The 16,722-nt window shown below is 35.4% G+C and overlaps 2 pseudogenes; both read left to right on the top strand.

Annotated features, from left to right (window-relative positions):
- The first annotated feature begins 834 nt into the window (after positions 1 to 834).
- On the top strand, positions 835 to 1,902 carry LOC131013409 (probable calcium-binding protein CML36; annotated as a pseudogene).
- A 9,956-nt stretch (positions 1,903 to 11,858) lies between these two features.
- LOC131008446 (transcription repressor OFP15-like) lies at positions 11,859 to 12,714 on the top strand (annotated as a pseudogene).
- Positions 12,715 to 16,722: the final 4,008 nt, after the last annotated feature.

Below are 16,722 nucleotides of genomic sequence, written 5' to 3'. Positions count from 1 at the left end.
TTTACAAGTACTATAATTACTGAAGTAGTATTAATTATAGTACTTCTTTTTTCTTTTTTTTGAGTAAACTTTTTTTCTTGACGTGCTGTCTTTTAAAGTCTCCTAAATAGGAGTAGAATGCCTAGTAGCGTATATGACCGTATTGAATCATGTATATTTAATCAACTATATTAGAGTTCTTTAATATTTATGTACACGTATTCTAGGTTGAATCCGTCTTAATAATTTGTTCATATTTTCTAACCTCGGTAGTGAAGTTTCTTCTCATTGCCTTTTTCAACCATATTTTCCGTTGTTATTGCCAATAAAAATTTCACTCACGTAATTTTTTATTTCATTATCAATCATGAATCTACTAATAACTTTTTCAGAACTGCCGGAAATACTACTTTATTTTTATAATTTTATTAATGCAAGTAACATTGATGCGAATCGAAGTGATGTGATGGATTTTGGATCACATGCATGGAAACTCAGCTAGGTTCATTTTGAGACATATTCTTTTAAGGATTAATTGCCGCAAAAATCATATACTTTTTTGCAACCCGCATAAAATCTATCTTCAAATCTATCAAATTATCTTTGTAACGCATTTTGTATTTTATCAAATTGAAATACAAAAATTTGTGTTTACAACCACCAAAAGAAGGCCCAACACAAATCCAACCAAAGGCTGATTTGTGAATTCCCTCTTCTCCTCGGACGAAATCCGCAGCCTACACTTCTCAGCGGCCCACCAAGCTCACTCTCTCTATGAAAAATAGGGGCCCAATTCTCTCTAAAGCCCAAAAGTAGGGATTCAGCCCAATCTCCAGGGCCAACCCCCAATCCTCCTCCTTTTCTCCCCTCTCTCTCCTCTCCCTTCGCTTTTGGGGTGAATTCGCACCTGCTAATTTCACACTCCAAATTCCATCATGAAGCTCGCCAAGATTGTCCCCGTTCTACTTCAGATCGAAGAAATCGCGCTCGGTTTCCAGATCCGAGGCCGAGCCGTCGTCCTTCAGCTCCCATACGACGTCCTCCTCCTCCTCCTCTGAGGACGGCGGCCTCAAGAGGCCGGCCGGCCTTTCTACGCCGACCAGCGTTCTCCCCTCGACCTCCGCCGGCATGTCGACGGAGGAGTGGACAGAGATATCCGCCGCCGTCTACTTCGAGCTGAAGCAGGCGTTCGAGATGATCGACCGCGATGGCGATGGGAAGATCACCAAGGAGGAGCTCGAGTCGCTCCTGAGCCGGCTCGGCGCCGAACCTCCGAGCAAGGAGGAGCTGCGGCAGATGCTCAGCGAAGTCGACCGCGACGGAGACGGCTGCATCACGCTAGAGGAGTTCCACGCGATCGGATCGGCTTTCGCGCCATCGACCGACAGCTCGGAGCTGAGGCACACGTTCGATTTCTTTGACTCCGACCGCGACGGGAGGATCACGGCGGAGGAGCTCTTCAGCGTATTCAAGACGATCGGCGACGCGCGGTGCACGTTAGAGGACTGCCGGCGCATGATAAGAGGCGTAGATAGAAACGGGGACGGATAAAAGGAGAGAACAGGCGGCTCCGTTGCTCGCCGAAGAGAAGCAGCACTGCAGCAGTGGTCACAGCCATCTGGAGATGCCGAGGAGCCTAAAATCACCAAGAAACAGAGATCGATTTCCGGCTATTTCCCCGGCCAACTCGAAGAAAAATAGCAAGACTCAAGCCAACAAAACTTTCCCCAGCTGCATCGGTGAAGCAGCTGTATATTTTAAAGATAAGAAAAATAAAAGAAAGAGATGAAGGAAAGGAGTATTTGCTGCTGCTAAAAAGAAGGAAGAGCTACTCTATTTATAAGCAAACTTCTCACCAAATCTCTAAACTTAGCTGTTCTTCCAGCGCCGAAGAGTGGAGTTCCAGCTATGAAAGGCCCTTCAAAACAAGCTGTTAAAGCTTAAAAGGGACTACATTTAATACAATGAAGGACTTTGTTTGCGTTGGCACGCATAAGATGGCTGAAAAAAAAAAAAATGCTTTCATGAGGAAAAGATAATGGCGCAAGTTGGCTAAAAGTAGAACTCCAGCAAATTCTCATATTAAAGCTAATAAAGAGAACACAAACACATGTATGAGAATGAAGCTAAAAGTGGAACGAGCCAGCCTAAATCAGTCTTGATATCTGAAAAGTGAAAATAAATGCAGCTTCTGGTACATGCAGAAAAGGAGTTCTCAACAAGTTAAAAATGTCGAGCTGTAAGTCTTGGAATTGGATTTGGAATTGGCAGCATACTTTTGATATATGGGTGTCCATATTTTAGGCCCATTTATCTCATTTGATGAACTTATAGTCCACGTTCTTGTCCATTTCATTTTTTTTAATTAGTGGACTTGAGGGACATGGCCCAAGTGGAGCATTAATTTGCAAGCCCAAGTCTAGATTGTATTAGTGCCTCCGGTTGCTTTGAAGAACTCCTAAATACGAGTATAAACTATTTACAAATTCAAAGAAATTCAAGCACTCCTAAATACGAGTATAAACTATTTAAAATTTCAAAATCAAATAAAGAACTCCTAAATACGAGTATAAACTATTTAAAATTTCAAAATTCAAATGAAGCACTCCTAAATACGAGTATAAATTATTTAAAATTTCAAAATCAAATAAAGAACTCCTAAATACGAGTATAAACTATTTAAAATTTCAAAATTCAAATGAAGCACTCCTAAATACGAGTATAAACTATTTAAAATTTCAAAATCAAATAAAGAACTCCTAAATACGAGTATAAACTATTTAAAATTTCAAAATTCAAATGAAGCACTCCTAAATACGAGTATAAACTATTTAAAATTTCAAAATCAAATAAAGAACTCCTAAATACGAGTATAAACTATTTAAAATTTCAAAATTCAAATAAAGAACTCCTAAATACGAGTATAAACTATTTAAAATTTCAAAATTCAAATGAAGAACTCCCAAATACGAGTATAAACTATTTAAAATTTCAAAATTCAAATGAAGAACTCCTAAATACGAGTATAAACTATTTATAAATTCAAAAGAAATACAAGAACTCCTAAATACGAGTATAAACTATTTACAAAGTTCAAGAAATTCAAGAACTCCTAAATACGAGTATAAACTATTTATAAAACCAAAGAAATACAAGAACTCCTAAATACGAGTATAAACTATTTACAAATTCAAGTCAAGAACTCCTAAATACGAGTATAAACTATTTAAAATTCCAAAATCAAGTCAAGAACTCCTAAATACGAGTATAAACTATTTACAAAATTCAAAGAAATTCAAGAACTCCTAAATACGACTATAAACTATTTAAAATTCCAAAATCAATTGAAGAACTCCTAAATACGAGTATAAACTATTTACAAAGTTCAAGAAATTCAAGAACTCCTAAATACGAGTATAAACTATTTACAAAATTCAAAATCAAGAACTCCTAAATACGAGTATAAACTATTTACAAATTCAAGTCAAGAACTCCTAAATACGAGTATAAACTATTTATAAATTTAAAGAAAATGAAGAACTCCTAAATACGAGTATAAACTATTTATAAATTCAAAGAAATTGAAGAACTCCTAAATACGAGTATAAACTATTTATAAATTTAAAGAAAATGAAGGACTCCTAAATACGAGTATAAACTATTTAAGATTTCAAAATCAAATGAAGAACTCCTAAATACGAGTATAAACTATTTACAAAATTCAAAGAAATTCAAGGACTCCTAAATACGAGTATAAACTATTTATAAATTCAAAGAAATTCAAGAACTCCTAAATATGAGTATAAACTATTTATAAATTCAAATTCAAGTCAAGAACTCCTCGATAAGAGTTTAAACTATCAAGATATATTTCGAGACTCGTCTATTACCAAAGGCATTTCATCCATAAACAAGTCTCGATGGGGCAATTTGTAGACAATTAAATTTGTCGTCAAATTAAATCGTGCCACGTGTAAATTCATGAATTAAATATTCAATTATATTTTCTATTTTATTAAATGGGATTTTATTCCTAATTAAATAGATATATATGATTAATATTTAATAAAATGAATTAATGGGCTTATTGGCCACTTAAGGCCCTAAGGCCCATACATGAAGGCCCAAAGCTCATAAAGCCCATGAAGCCCATCTCTAAAATCTATAAATAGAGGTGTTGGGAGCTCATAACGGACAACGTGAAGGAGTGGAAGATCGAAGAGCACAAAGAATTCTCTCTAGTATCACAAGTAGAAGAAGCGGAGAATTGGAGAGTTCAAGTATTCTTCCAAGTATTCAAGTATCTTGAAGAATTCTATCTAACGTTCAAGTCTCCTTCAAATCTTCAATCGTTTGAGTATTCAAATCTTCAAGTATCCTTCGAATCTTCAAGTATTTGAGCATTCAAATCTTCAAGTATCCTTCAAAAACCTTCAAGTATTCAAGGATCTTCAAATCTTCGAGTATTTCTTCAAATGTTCAAGTATTCCTGCGAATCTTTGAAGTGATCTTCAAGTATCCAAAGAAATCAAGTTCAAAAGCTTCAAGGCATTCTTACAAATTCTAAGAATGTTCTCAAATCAAATCAAGTTCAATGTTCAATCCAAAATCATGACTTAAGTCCTTTGGATTGGCGTCATCAAAACAAGTATTTCAAGAACCTTCGAGCTTGTTCAAGAATCAAATGGAAGAGAAGAATCAGAGGATTAACTAGAGATTGCAACCCGCATAAAATCTATCTTCAAATCTATCAAATTATCTTTGTAACGCATTTTGTATTTTATCAAATTGAAATACAAAAATTTGTGTTTACAAAACTATATTTATAAATAGGTCCATTATGAATCGGCTGTGAAAAGTGATGATTGCAAAAATGAAATTTTCGTGTCAATGATAAAGATTAAAGAGTGATTAGACTAAGATGGGAGGCTTTCCAAAATGGAAATGGATATATATATGCCAATGATTTTGGCCATTTTAGTGTCACGTTATTCATTTTTTTGTATACTTGAAATACTTACTATCTAAAGGTTGAAAATAGTATATATTTTATACGGTATATATCTTTAACTTATTTGAATCACTTCACTTGCTATATATACAATATACTCTCAATTATACAAAAAAAAAAAAAAAAAAAAAGAATAACGTGACACTAAAATGGCTAAAATCATTGGCATATATCCTTTCCAGTTTGGAAAGCCTCTCATCTAAGTCTAGTCACTCTGTAATCTTTATCATTGCAATGAAGCCTATACATGGTTGTGTGAAATATTTTGATGAAGAACATTCCACTTTTGAAGAATATATATATTTTTTTAGAAGACTTTTGAAGAATATTTTATCTACTGCACATATAAGTGCAATTTGATGGACCTCGCCACCTGCTCTCCTAACTATTTCAAATAATCTCACTTTTATAAAAGCCCTTTTTGAGTGCTCCCACTTAAGCTTATAATATAATTATGCTAATGGAATTCTTTGTCACATTAATAGTTTCCCCACTACTAGTGAATAGTTTGTCCATATCATACCCCACATATAAATCTCCATTAACATGCTTGGCTTATACTTGTGAATATCATGTCGAGTGAAATATATTTACAAGTACTATAATTACTGAAGTAGTATTAATTATAGTACTTCTTTTTTCTTTTTTTTGAGTAAACTTTTTTTCTTGACGTGCTGTCTTTTAAAGTCTCCTAAATAGGAGTAGAATGCCTAGTAGCGTATATGACCGTATTGAATCATGTATATTTAATCAACTATATTAGAGTTCTTTAATATTTATGTACACGTATTCTAGGTTGAATCCGTCTTAATAATTTGTTCATATTTTCTAACCTCGGTAGTGAAGTTTCTTCTCATTGCCTTTTTCAACCATATTTTCCGTTGTTATTGCCAATAAAAATTTCACTCACGTAATTTTTTATTTCATTATCAATCATGAATCTACTAATAACTTTTTCAGAACTGCCGGAAATACTACTTTATTTTTATAATTTTATTAATGCAAGTAACATTGATGCGAATCGAAGTGATGTGATGGATTTTGGATCACATGCATGGAAACTCAGCTAGGTTCATTTTGAGACATATTCTTTTAAGGATTAATTGCCGCAAAAATCATATACTTTTTTGATTTTTGGTTTTTTCCCATGATTTAAAAAATCTGAACTGAAATACATCAATTGGAAAATCGATTGAAAATTTCCCCCGCGTCCGATTTCCGGTCACCGGTGAAATGAGTCAAATCCTATGTAGCGCAATTTAATCCAATCAGATCCTATGTGGCGAAATGAGTCAGAATTTCGTACAAAATCCGATCCTATGTGGCGAAATTGATCTACATCTGAAAAACCCTCGTTTCAAAATCAAATCAGAATTTCGTTCAATTTTGTGATTTCGGCTGATCGGATTGCACTAATCTTCCATCAATGGCGATGCCAAAACCCTCGAAAACACCGGCAACGGAGAACAATTCTCGTGTTACTTATCTAGAGGTTACAGCAACGGAGATGATGAAAGAGGGTAAGGAGCTCAGATTATCGCGAGAATCAATGGAGAGAGCGTCCTAATCGATCGGCTCTCCGGGAGCTTCCCCACTGCCGAGCCGCCATTCCAGTATCTGGTCAACAACTACCGCCGCGCTTACGAAGAACGTGAGGTCGGAGATGGAATTGGTAGTGAAACAAACCAAAAAATTGGTAGTAACCTACTGTAGGGTTCATTTGTGTAATCCTGATTGTTTCCCAAATTATGATACAAACGAATCGAATGTTACGCCGTTGTTGCCTTTGATCTTTGTGGAGGTTGGGGGTAATCTTGATGGTTTCGGTGGGAGTAGCAGTGGAGAATCGTCTCTATCGGGTTTTCTTGAGAAATTTTTTAGGGATGCTGATTATCAATCGATTGAGCCTGCTATGAAACAGTTGTATGGGGATTTGGGAGGGAGTGTTTTGAAGGTTTCAGCTTTGGGGAATTTTCAGCAGGATTTTGAACGAAATTGAACGAAATTTTGACTCATTTCGCCACATAGGATCTGATTGGATTAAATTGCGCCACATAGGATATGACTCATTTCGCCGGTGGCCGGAAATCGGACGCGGGGGAAATTTCCAATCGATTTTCCAATTGATGTATTTCAGTTCAGATTTTTTATGTCATGGGAAAAAACCAAAAATCGAAAAAATATATGATTTTTGCGGCAATTAACCCTTCTTTTAAATAATGAGTATTAATTTTTTATAATTGATAAGATAGAAAATTGACTATTTTATTTTTAATATTAGGATTATTCGGTCCTAATATTTCAATAGGATATGAATTAAATAAAATTAGTTAAAATAGTAGAAAATATCAAGGATTTTGAGACATTTCAAAGTTTTAATAAGTGATTTTAGTAAGTACTTATGCTGTTTAATTTTTTGTAGGCTAATTCTCAAAAGTAAACATTTTAAGAAAAATTATTTAATCAAATATACAAATAATTGAGCAACTTTTCTTTTGAAGAGGAAAAGAAAGCATTTACACACGTAAATATGCATTGTAGAGAACACCAAAATATTCAACAATGTGTTAATAATGGAGCATGTATGAAGTCCTTTGAAGTTCTACAAAGGTTATTCCATAACTCCCCTAAAAAAAGGTTATTTCATAATTTTCTCCTTAATTAAACGTTGGGAAAACTACATCGCACACAGGCGAGAATACAACACCATCCAAAGATGGAAAAACATCACCTCATGCAGACGAAATTGAACCCAAGACCTCTCACAAAGAAGAGCCTTGATTTATAAATGTTGAAATGACATTTTATTAAATATTCATAAAATAATGTAGTTTGATTTAGATGCGTGTGATTTTATAAATCATGTAGATGTATGTCATTTTCTCTTATCACTGAAAATGAAATCGAAATTAAAATTAAATAACTAATCAGTTAGTACATATAATTAAATTTTTCTAAATTCTTATCAAAAATTATATTTTGATCTTAGTTGGTATATTTACATGCCAAGAAAATAGCCACAAACTTAACAACATATAAAAGGTAGTTGGGTGAAACGTAAAAGTTTGTCCGTTATTTACCGTTTACTTAATATTTTTTGAAAATATATTGTGCGAATGACACTTGAGCATTTCATTCATTCCAATTACTCAATTCGCCAAAAAAAAAATCATCATAAATATGAGATATAGGGTTGGATTGAACGCCTTTATCACTAAAATCAGAATCATACTTCCTTCTTCCTACATGGTCAACGGTTGAGTGAACCAGACAAATAGTCTACCCAACTTTTAAAAAGATTTGATTTGATGAATAAGATATAATAAATCGTAGTTAAAAACATTTAAATTATAATGTATCAAGGAGCATTTGATTTAGTGGATGAGATATATAAAATTGATAATATTGGAGAATGATTAAATAATTTACTCAACTTTGAGGTGATAAATAATCTTTCAATTAAAAAATTAGAATGCGGGTCGAGTACATCCATTACGGGCCGAATCATATAACACAAACTCTTGATTAAGTTAGATTATTTTATTAATCATACCTTATTACTCAAACTATAAGCCTTTTAAGGAGGCTGACTTGGTTTCTACATTTTATTTTTTTTATTTTTTGACAAGAGAGATATCTTATTAACGACCCGAACATAGATCATAGAGATGATCCTCCATAAATGACGACGGGGTTCATTCCAATCATGCAATGCGAAATGACTATTTCTAAAGTTAATTTGCTTCGGTTTTCAAATTACATGTCCAAAGTTGCTAATATAACTATTGAGACTTCGATATATAATACACATAAGTGTGAGTACATTATTTAAGGTAATTTACTAGAAGAATTTGGACCACGCACTACGCGGATGGATTGAATGAGAATGAATCTCTTTATGAGAATTAAAAATACATTGATAATTATTAAGAAACAATATACTCGCATGACCATTTTGAAGAAGGAAACACATTATTTGGCCATTAATTGAAAAAATACAAATTTTGGTCATTTTTTACATTTTAGGACAGTTTTTCCCTTAAATAGGGCGGATCGGATTCGGGTTTGCGTGCGGGTTAGGCACATATGACACTATTAGTACCATATACTAGTATGTCTTATGTAGTGTTGCACAAATGGTACTTATGGCTATATTAGTACCATTGCTATCATATACTTGTGTGCTGATATTATTTAGATGGATACAGTTATATGACCATTTTGAACACTCCCCTAGATTCCCCATTTAGAGTTTAGATTCTCCATTTAGTGTGGTGCACGAATGCTACTTATGGTCATATTAGTGTCATATACTCTCTTATGTAGTGTTGCACGAATGGTACTTATGGTCATATTAGTTCCAATAGTGCCATATGTACCTAACCCGCGCGCAAACCTGAATTCGACCCGAATCCGGTTTGTCTTAATTAAGGGCAAAATAGTCTTTACACGTAATAAATGGTCAGAATTTGTGTTTTTACAATTAGTGGCCAAATATTGTGTTCCATTTCTTCAAAATGGCTATTTTAAAAGCGCTATCAATTAATGTACCGAGTACCAACACATTTGTTTGTTTATAAATTTCATGAATTAATTCATATATGATTTTCACAGTATCTCAAGCCTACTGAAACAACCAATAATATTATTATGTTATTGATTTTCAATTTTGACTTTTTAGGTCACGCAAGATATGATGGTTTTCATAAGCTTACTTGGACCTAGATTATCTTGGTAAGTTGGTGACAACTTTTTTTTTTTTTAAGAAAGTGTAGATAATTTATTAAGCACAAATGTAAGAGTAACGAGAAGATCCATCGCAAAGGATGAAGGTTCATTCTACACATACGTAGAAGAAAAGTTTTTAGAATAGCGAATTAATTTGTGCGCCACAACATTAGCTTTTTTCCTAACATGAAGAACTTTAAAATTTGGCTTATCCCGTAAAATTTCGTGAACAATAACTCACAATAGAATCTTCATTTTTATCACTTAGGTTGTCCACAACAATTCTGCTATCACACCGGAACTCCACTGTATCGAGATGTATGTCCTTAATTCACTACAACACCTCCTGCAAACCCATGGCCTCACCCTTATCGACTCGCAGATAACCTACGAAAGTACAAATTTTGGCAGAACAAAAGATCTATCAACACTCTGCACAATAATACCCACTCTCGTGGTGTTCAGGCTTGGGAAGAAAGCAGCATCCACCCCACATCAGAACTACCCTGGTGGCATGTTATGCCAACTATCATACACTCGTTGACCACCCCTCAAGCTAGAACCACCACGTTGGTCTTTTTGCACCGCAACCCACTAATTTCGAATCTGGACCCCATGCGAACCGCGTGATTGGGGAAAGGTGACTTGTTCTTTCAAACCGCCTCATATATATCCAATTCAAATATGCACTACAAACTTTACATGAATGAATTTTAGTTGAATAAGTACCGTGTGATGAGGGGTAAAATATGTATGCGGTGGAGATCGTGACACATGTGTACTTGCTAATCGAGCGAATCCCAAAATGGAATATTCCCAGGGCTGCAAAGGGTAGATATCCAAGACTATATTTGCAGAGTTGGATACAAAAGAGTGCCGAATTGAACAATCACCTCCGATAAGTCGAATGAGTACTTGCAGCCGTGGAAGTGCACATCCCTGACCATTCGTGTCACGTGTGTATTTATTGTCGAATGAATTCCAGAGCAGACCACGGCCAGGGCTAGGAGTTGTGACGACCTACAACTCTACTTACAGTGCTGGAGCTAAAAGATAAGAGTTGAATAATTATATTCATAAAACCTGAGTAGCATCCCCAGCTGTGGAAATGCGCGTCCCTATTGTCCATCAGCGGTGTCATAAAAGGTCAAAAACCTGATGTACTCTGACAAAATCGTCGACATAGATATCGTTACCATGCATGAAGAATACGTGATATAACTAGGAATTTATTATTTTGCCTTTCTGCCCATGTATCTTATAAATAGTCCTTTGCCTCATTTGTAATGTACATTGGATTGCCATAGAGAAAGCACCACACGCCTTTACTGTTTTTGTTCTTTGCGATTCCCTTTCGTCAGCAAACTCAATTTTTCTCTATCCTCTCACAATTTATCACCAAGTTTTCTCTCTTCTTTTTTCTTTTTACTATTTTAATTATTTGCAAGAAATCGATAACTTTGCTTTATGAAAGAATAATCAATATGGATGTTAAATTAAAAGATTATGAAAAGATCGTTCATTCAATGTAAAAATTATAAAAATAAGTTACGATCGTTTAAAGTGTCAAAATCAATTTTTAGTTTTTAATGCAATTAAGAAAAGAAAATTCATATTAATTTTAAATAAAAATTTGATTATATATCTAAAAATTAGAATTTAAAATATTATATAGATTTATTTATTTATGTGTACGAATTATTTATATATTTATATAAATATATTTGTTGTTATATTTTTCTTTTATATTATACATATTTATCCTGATTTTTTTAATTAGTTTTTGGCTATTTAAATATGAACTTTTAATAATAATATAGTTTAGATTTTAAGAGCCCAAAATTATATTAAATGACGAATATTAATTTTGTTATATTGATGGTTGAGTCGGTCTCCTGTGAGACCGGTCTCATTCATGAGACCGGTTCTCACAGGTGCATATAAATAAAATATAGGGTTAAGGTACAGATACCCCCCTAAACATGACCCCCCCTAGAACGTATGCCCCCCAGACTCGGTCAAGGCGCGTTGACCTCCCTGAACTCTCGAAACAATGGTGCAAATAAACTCGCCCGTTAAACGGCGTTTAAACGCCATTTTCTTTAAAAAAATTTATCACTCCTCTCTCTCTCTCTCTCTCTCGGATTCAAACGATATCTCCGCCAATAAATTCCCCTTTCTGTTCAAAGCCACTGATTCCCCCACCACCGCCACCTCAGCCGCGTCGCCGTGGCCTTGGCCGACCGGTCTCATCAGCCCTAAGACTCTCTCCTTCCGCGCCAACTCCAATTCACTGAAACCCCCAACTCCTTATTCAACATCCGCCGCAACGAGAGCTTCTCCGCCTCTGTGGCGGCGGCGCATGTATTCCCCGACGAGACCGCCGTGATCGGAGGCCTCTGATCCGATCGCCTCTTCTTCGAGCCTGGCGAGACAAGCTCCATCCTCAAGGAGACGGCACGGCGAAAGCGCGCACCTTTCCCTACAGTGGCGGCGGCGACGTTAAAATTAGATCCTCGATGGCGGAGATGGTGGCGGCGCACGACATCAAGCGCCGGGACTGCCTCAAGGAGCTGCCGACGTGTTACCTCAGAGTCAATGAGAAAGGCAATCACGGATACATCGTCGGCGCCTTCGTCGATCTCCTCATTCACCTCTCACTGCATGCGGTAAATGGTCTTAGTTTATTCATTATTGAAATTAGCTTGATAGGTTTGTAAATTTCTGGAATGAATAATGTAAGTTAGAAACATAATTAAGGGAATTTTGCTTCGTTGGCTGAACTATGTTCGCCGGCACCGTTCAGTTTCAGGTCGTTGTATTCGAAGTGAAAAACTTGGTGGTGATTATTGTTTATCTTTTCTCGATTTCTCTGTCTGGTTCGAAAGTAGAAGAAGAAGAAGGGGAGACATCTCTCTCCCATTACGCTCCCTCCGTCGAACAGAGAGGACGATGCCATTCCGATTTTTGATTGGAGATTCAAAGCTCGCTTTCTGGTGGTAGATTGATGACAATGGAGAAGAGAGAGAGAGGGGAGTGGGGCCCACTAGAAATAAAAAATAAAAAAAATTATTTTCTGGACGGCGTCTAACGTCCGTCTGTGGGCTGGGGTTAGTTGTATACTTTCCATCGAGTTTGGGTGGCAACTTGTACCAAGTTGGAGAATGGGGGGTATACGTTCTAGGGGGGTCATGTTTAGGGGGGTATCTGTACCTTAACCCTAAAATATATCCACTATTCTACAATCAACACATGCTAGCCCAGTGGTAATGTCCTTTGCTTATCATCTGTAGCGCATGGGTTCAGTATTTGATTTTTTATTCCCAGTACAAGAGTATAAATAAAATACCATTCGGTCTTCTACAAATAAGACTCGCTAGCCTGGTGGTATACTTTTCCGCCTACCATCTTCAATGACTTTTTCAGCATTATGATAACTATTGAAACATTACTTTTTGTTCATATCAATGATTACTTTTTTCTACGAAAATAATTATTTGATCAAATAAACGAAAAGTACAATTTCTATCGAGTAAAAATAACAATTATCGTGAAGAAAAGTAACGTTTGACAAACATTATTTTTCTTCATATCGATTATTACTTCCTTTGTCCTATTAATCTTGTCATATTTCTTTTGAGCATGTGTATTAGAGAGAGTTAAATTAGTGGAGTAAAGGTGGCTGCCCACATGTTTAAGAAAAAATAATTTATAAGTTAATGATCCTTTATTAAAGTTGTTTAACTTTAAAGGTGGTGGCCCACATGTTTAGTGAGTTTTAATTAGAGACTAATTATGTCTCAAAATGAAAACAAGACAATATTATTGGGATAACCCAAAAATAAAAATATGCCAAGATTATTGGGACGAATGGAGTATTTTTTATCACAACAATAATTACTTTGAATTATATGTGTTTTTCAACCAATTGTGATCCGTGACCCGCACCCAGACCCGTCCTTACTCGCGCTCGACCCGTCTCTTGGATGAGGTTGGTCGCACCTAAGTTTTTGCGTTGATGGTTTAGTATTATTTGCTCAAATGTGATTGACTTAAATTATGAATTTGTTTTACAATCTATAAATTTAATTATTATTATTATTCTACATATTTAATTATTATTATAAATATTTATTAAATTTAATATTATACTCATTAAGTTAATAATAATATTATTATACATTATTTTAAATAAAATATTAATATTTAAATTATATAATTTTTTATTATCAATTAATCTAACTCATAAATAATAATATTTTTATATAATTTAACATTTTAAAACTAATAAAAAATATCATAGTGCGTACGAAAGGATGTATTAGGTCTCTATAAACTACAAATCTTGTATTTAGATGTCAAGGTAGGATTCCCCATCTCGCATCCCCATTCCCTAACTTAAAAAAATATATATATCGTTGATATACTAACAATGTCCATAATTTATTGTGAATTTGATCTCTTGTGAAATAGATTGACTCTCTCTTTATCCGAAAAGAAAAATAAAATCCTTCCAAAATCTAATTCCCTGTTTTTGATGGCCCCCAAAAATCACTAAGAGAGGCAAGAAACAAGAACTAAATTCCAAAGGCAATTAATCACAATTTAAAAAAAAAAAAAAAAAAAAAGAAAAAGGCTAGTGTTGGATCCTTTGTAATCCACCTACATAGAACGTGACAATGAAAATTGAATAATTAATTAGTAGAGAGAGAGAAAATGGATAGTTAGGAGAGAGTCATTGTCAATTTGTGATAGTGTTAATTAAAACTCGCACTTCTAATTGGTGCTGTCTTTCCAACAAAGATAGTGCTGTTAGAATCACCTTTTCAACATTTAATTACCAAACAATCTCTTTAATTTTGTCTTTGTTTTTATTCCTCTTCCTCTAATTAATTCCATTCACAACTCAAAAACCTAATTTTATTCCTCCTCCTTCTTCCTCAACACGTACATGTATTATGGAATATTCCAAGGAATGAGCTATATCCCTACTTTTTTGTTACTTCAATTTATTTTTGTAAAAGTTTAACAAGAAATAATGGCATATTTTTCGTAATCCATTCAACCGAAAGGGCTAATGACTTTTGGGAAAGTCTTAGTGAATTTGAGGTCGAATGTTGCGGATTCATATGATTTTATTAATTAATGATTTTTCTTGTACAATTTTGCATCTTTTGTGTTACTTTACAAGCTATACCATAAAACAATTTTTATAGAGACCACATTCTTCTCGTTTTAAACGGGATGTTTTGTGGATTCTTACCGTCTTAAATCACTAATCTCAAATGTTGATTTATTAAGTTTTGGAATGAAAGTAGAATGTGATCGAGTTGTTAGTATTGGTATATGATATGAGACTTCATTATATAAATAGAGGGTGTTTGAGGTAATTGAAATAAATTTTTATAGACTCAGCAGTAATTGACGAAATTTTACGATGTCAAATTTAATATTTTGTGATATCACTGATGTGACTAACTCGACTAAAGCTGATTTTGTGTTATGTTGGGGCGGTGCTCGCTTTGATTAATGAAATTGGAATCCATTATATAATCGTTTTTATTTATAAATTCTTTTTTTTATTTTCTTATATACTGAAAATTACATTTGATTTATTCAAAAAACAGAAAAAAAAATTACATTTGATTTTCTCTCTTTAGTTTTTTTTTTTTTGAGAGGGAAAACGTACGACTTTATTACTCAATGTCAAGACGTACAATATCCCTAAGCCAATGTGGATAATCATGCGTCCACTGGCAACAACTATCAATCAAACGCGCATACTGCGCTAACCTATGAGCGGCTTTATTCGCCGATCTATACATATGAAAAACTCCAATAAGAATGCTTTCCCGAGCCTTAACGATAATCTCAAGAATATCTGCCGGTAAAAAATCAGCCTCCTCCTCCGGATTTGCCAAAACTCTTGCTGCTAACATAGAATCAGTAAAAATGCATATCGGATTGAAATCACTTTCCACACTCAACACAATACCCGCCACCACCGCCAAAACTTCCGCTATCATAGTGTTCCTCGAAGGTTGGGTTTTCTTAGACATCGCCGCACATATTTTCCCCGTCTCATCACGGATAATCACCCCCACACCAAAAGCTCCCGATGCTTCATCAAAGAGTACATCGACATCCACTCTGAACACACCTCGCTTCGGCCTCTTCCACTCCTTATCCCCCAAAGACAGCCCCATCACCGTAGTCGTCGCGAAAGCCGGTTTAGACTTTGGAAGCTTTCCCATAATGCCATGCAATCCTCCACCGAAGGCACATTAAACGAATCTCCCTCCCCATGTTGAAACTTACACTTTTCCACCCAAATCTTCCACACCATAATCACCCACAACTCATACTCCTCCTTACTGAAAGTCGCCTGGACAGCTCCAGCCACCTCCATCAGCTCTAAACCCCTCGCCTTCTTTAAAGTAGCCCAGAATGGGCTCCCCTTCCACGACCATCGCACCTCTGAACAGTACAGTAGGCTGTGCGCTGTTGTATCCTCGCCGCTTCCGCAGCTAAGGCAATTACCTTCAACCGGGACGTGATGTCTCATAAGATTGTGCTGCGTCGGGATCAAATTCATGCAAGCTCGCCACATAAAGACCCTCGCTTTGGGTGGAATCGACAAACCCCAAACATGCTTACTCCACCACTTCATCTCTCTTTTGCTAGTTGATGGATGTTGATTATAAAATCCAATCGCAAGAAGGTACGCGGATTTAACCGAAAAATTACCTTTAGGTTCGAAGCGCCAAGCAATCTCATCAACGTCGCCATGTTCCGCTATCGGCGTGAGAAGAACCCGATCCACATCAGGAGGCCAAAGGATTTGATCGAGCAGATGTTTATTCCATTTCCTCTCTTCATCGTCAATTAAAGCCGTGACTTTCATCTCCCCCAGATGATCACTTTCACTTCTCCCAATCAAACGGCCCTCAATGCCATTTTTAACCCAAGAATCTTGAAACACACGTATATTCGCTCCATTGCCA

This window comes from Salvia miltiorrhiza, chromosome 2 (genome assembly GCF_028751815.1).
Source record: "Salvia miltiorrhiza cultivar Shanhuang (shh) chromosome 2, IMPLAD_Smil_shh, whole genome shotgun sequence".
In the NCBI taxonomy this organism is placed as follows: domain Eukaryota; kingdom Viridiplantae; phylum Streptophyta; class Magnoliopsida; order Lamiales; family Lamiaceae; genus Salvia; species Salvia miltiorrhiza.
This window is presented reverse-complemented; position numbering and strand designations above follow the sequence as displayed.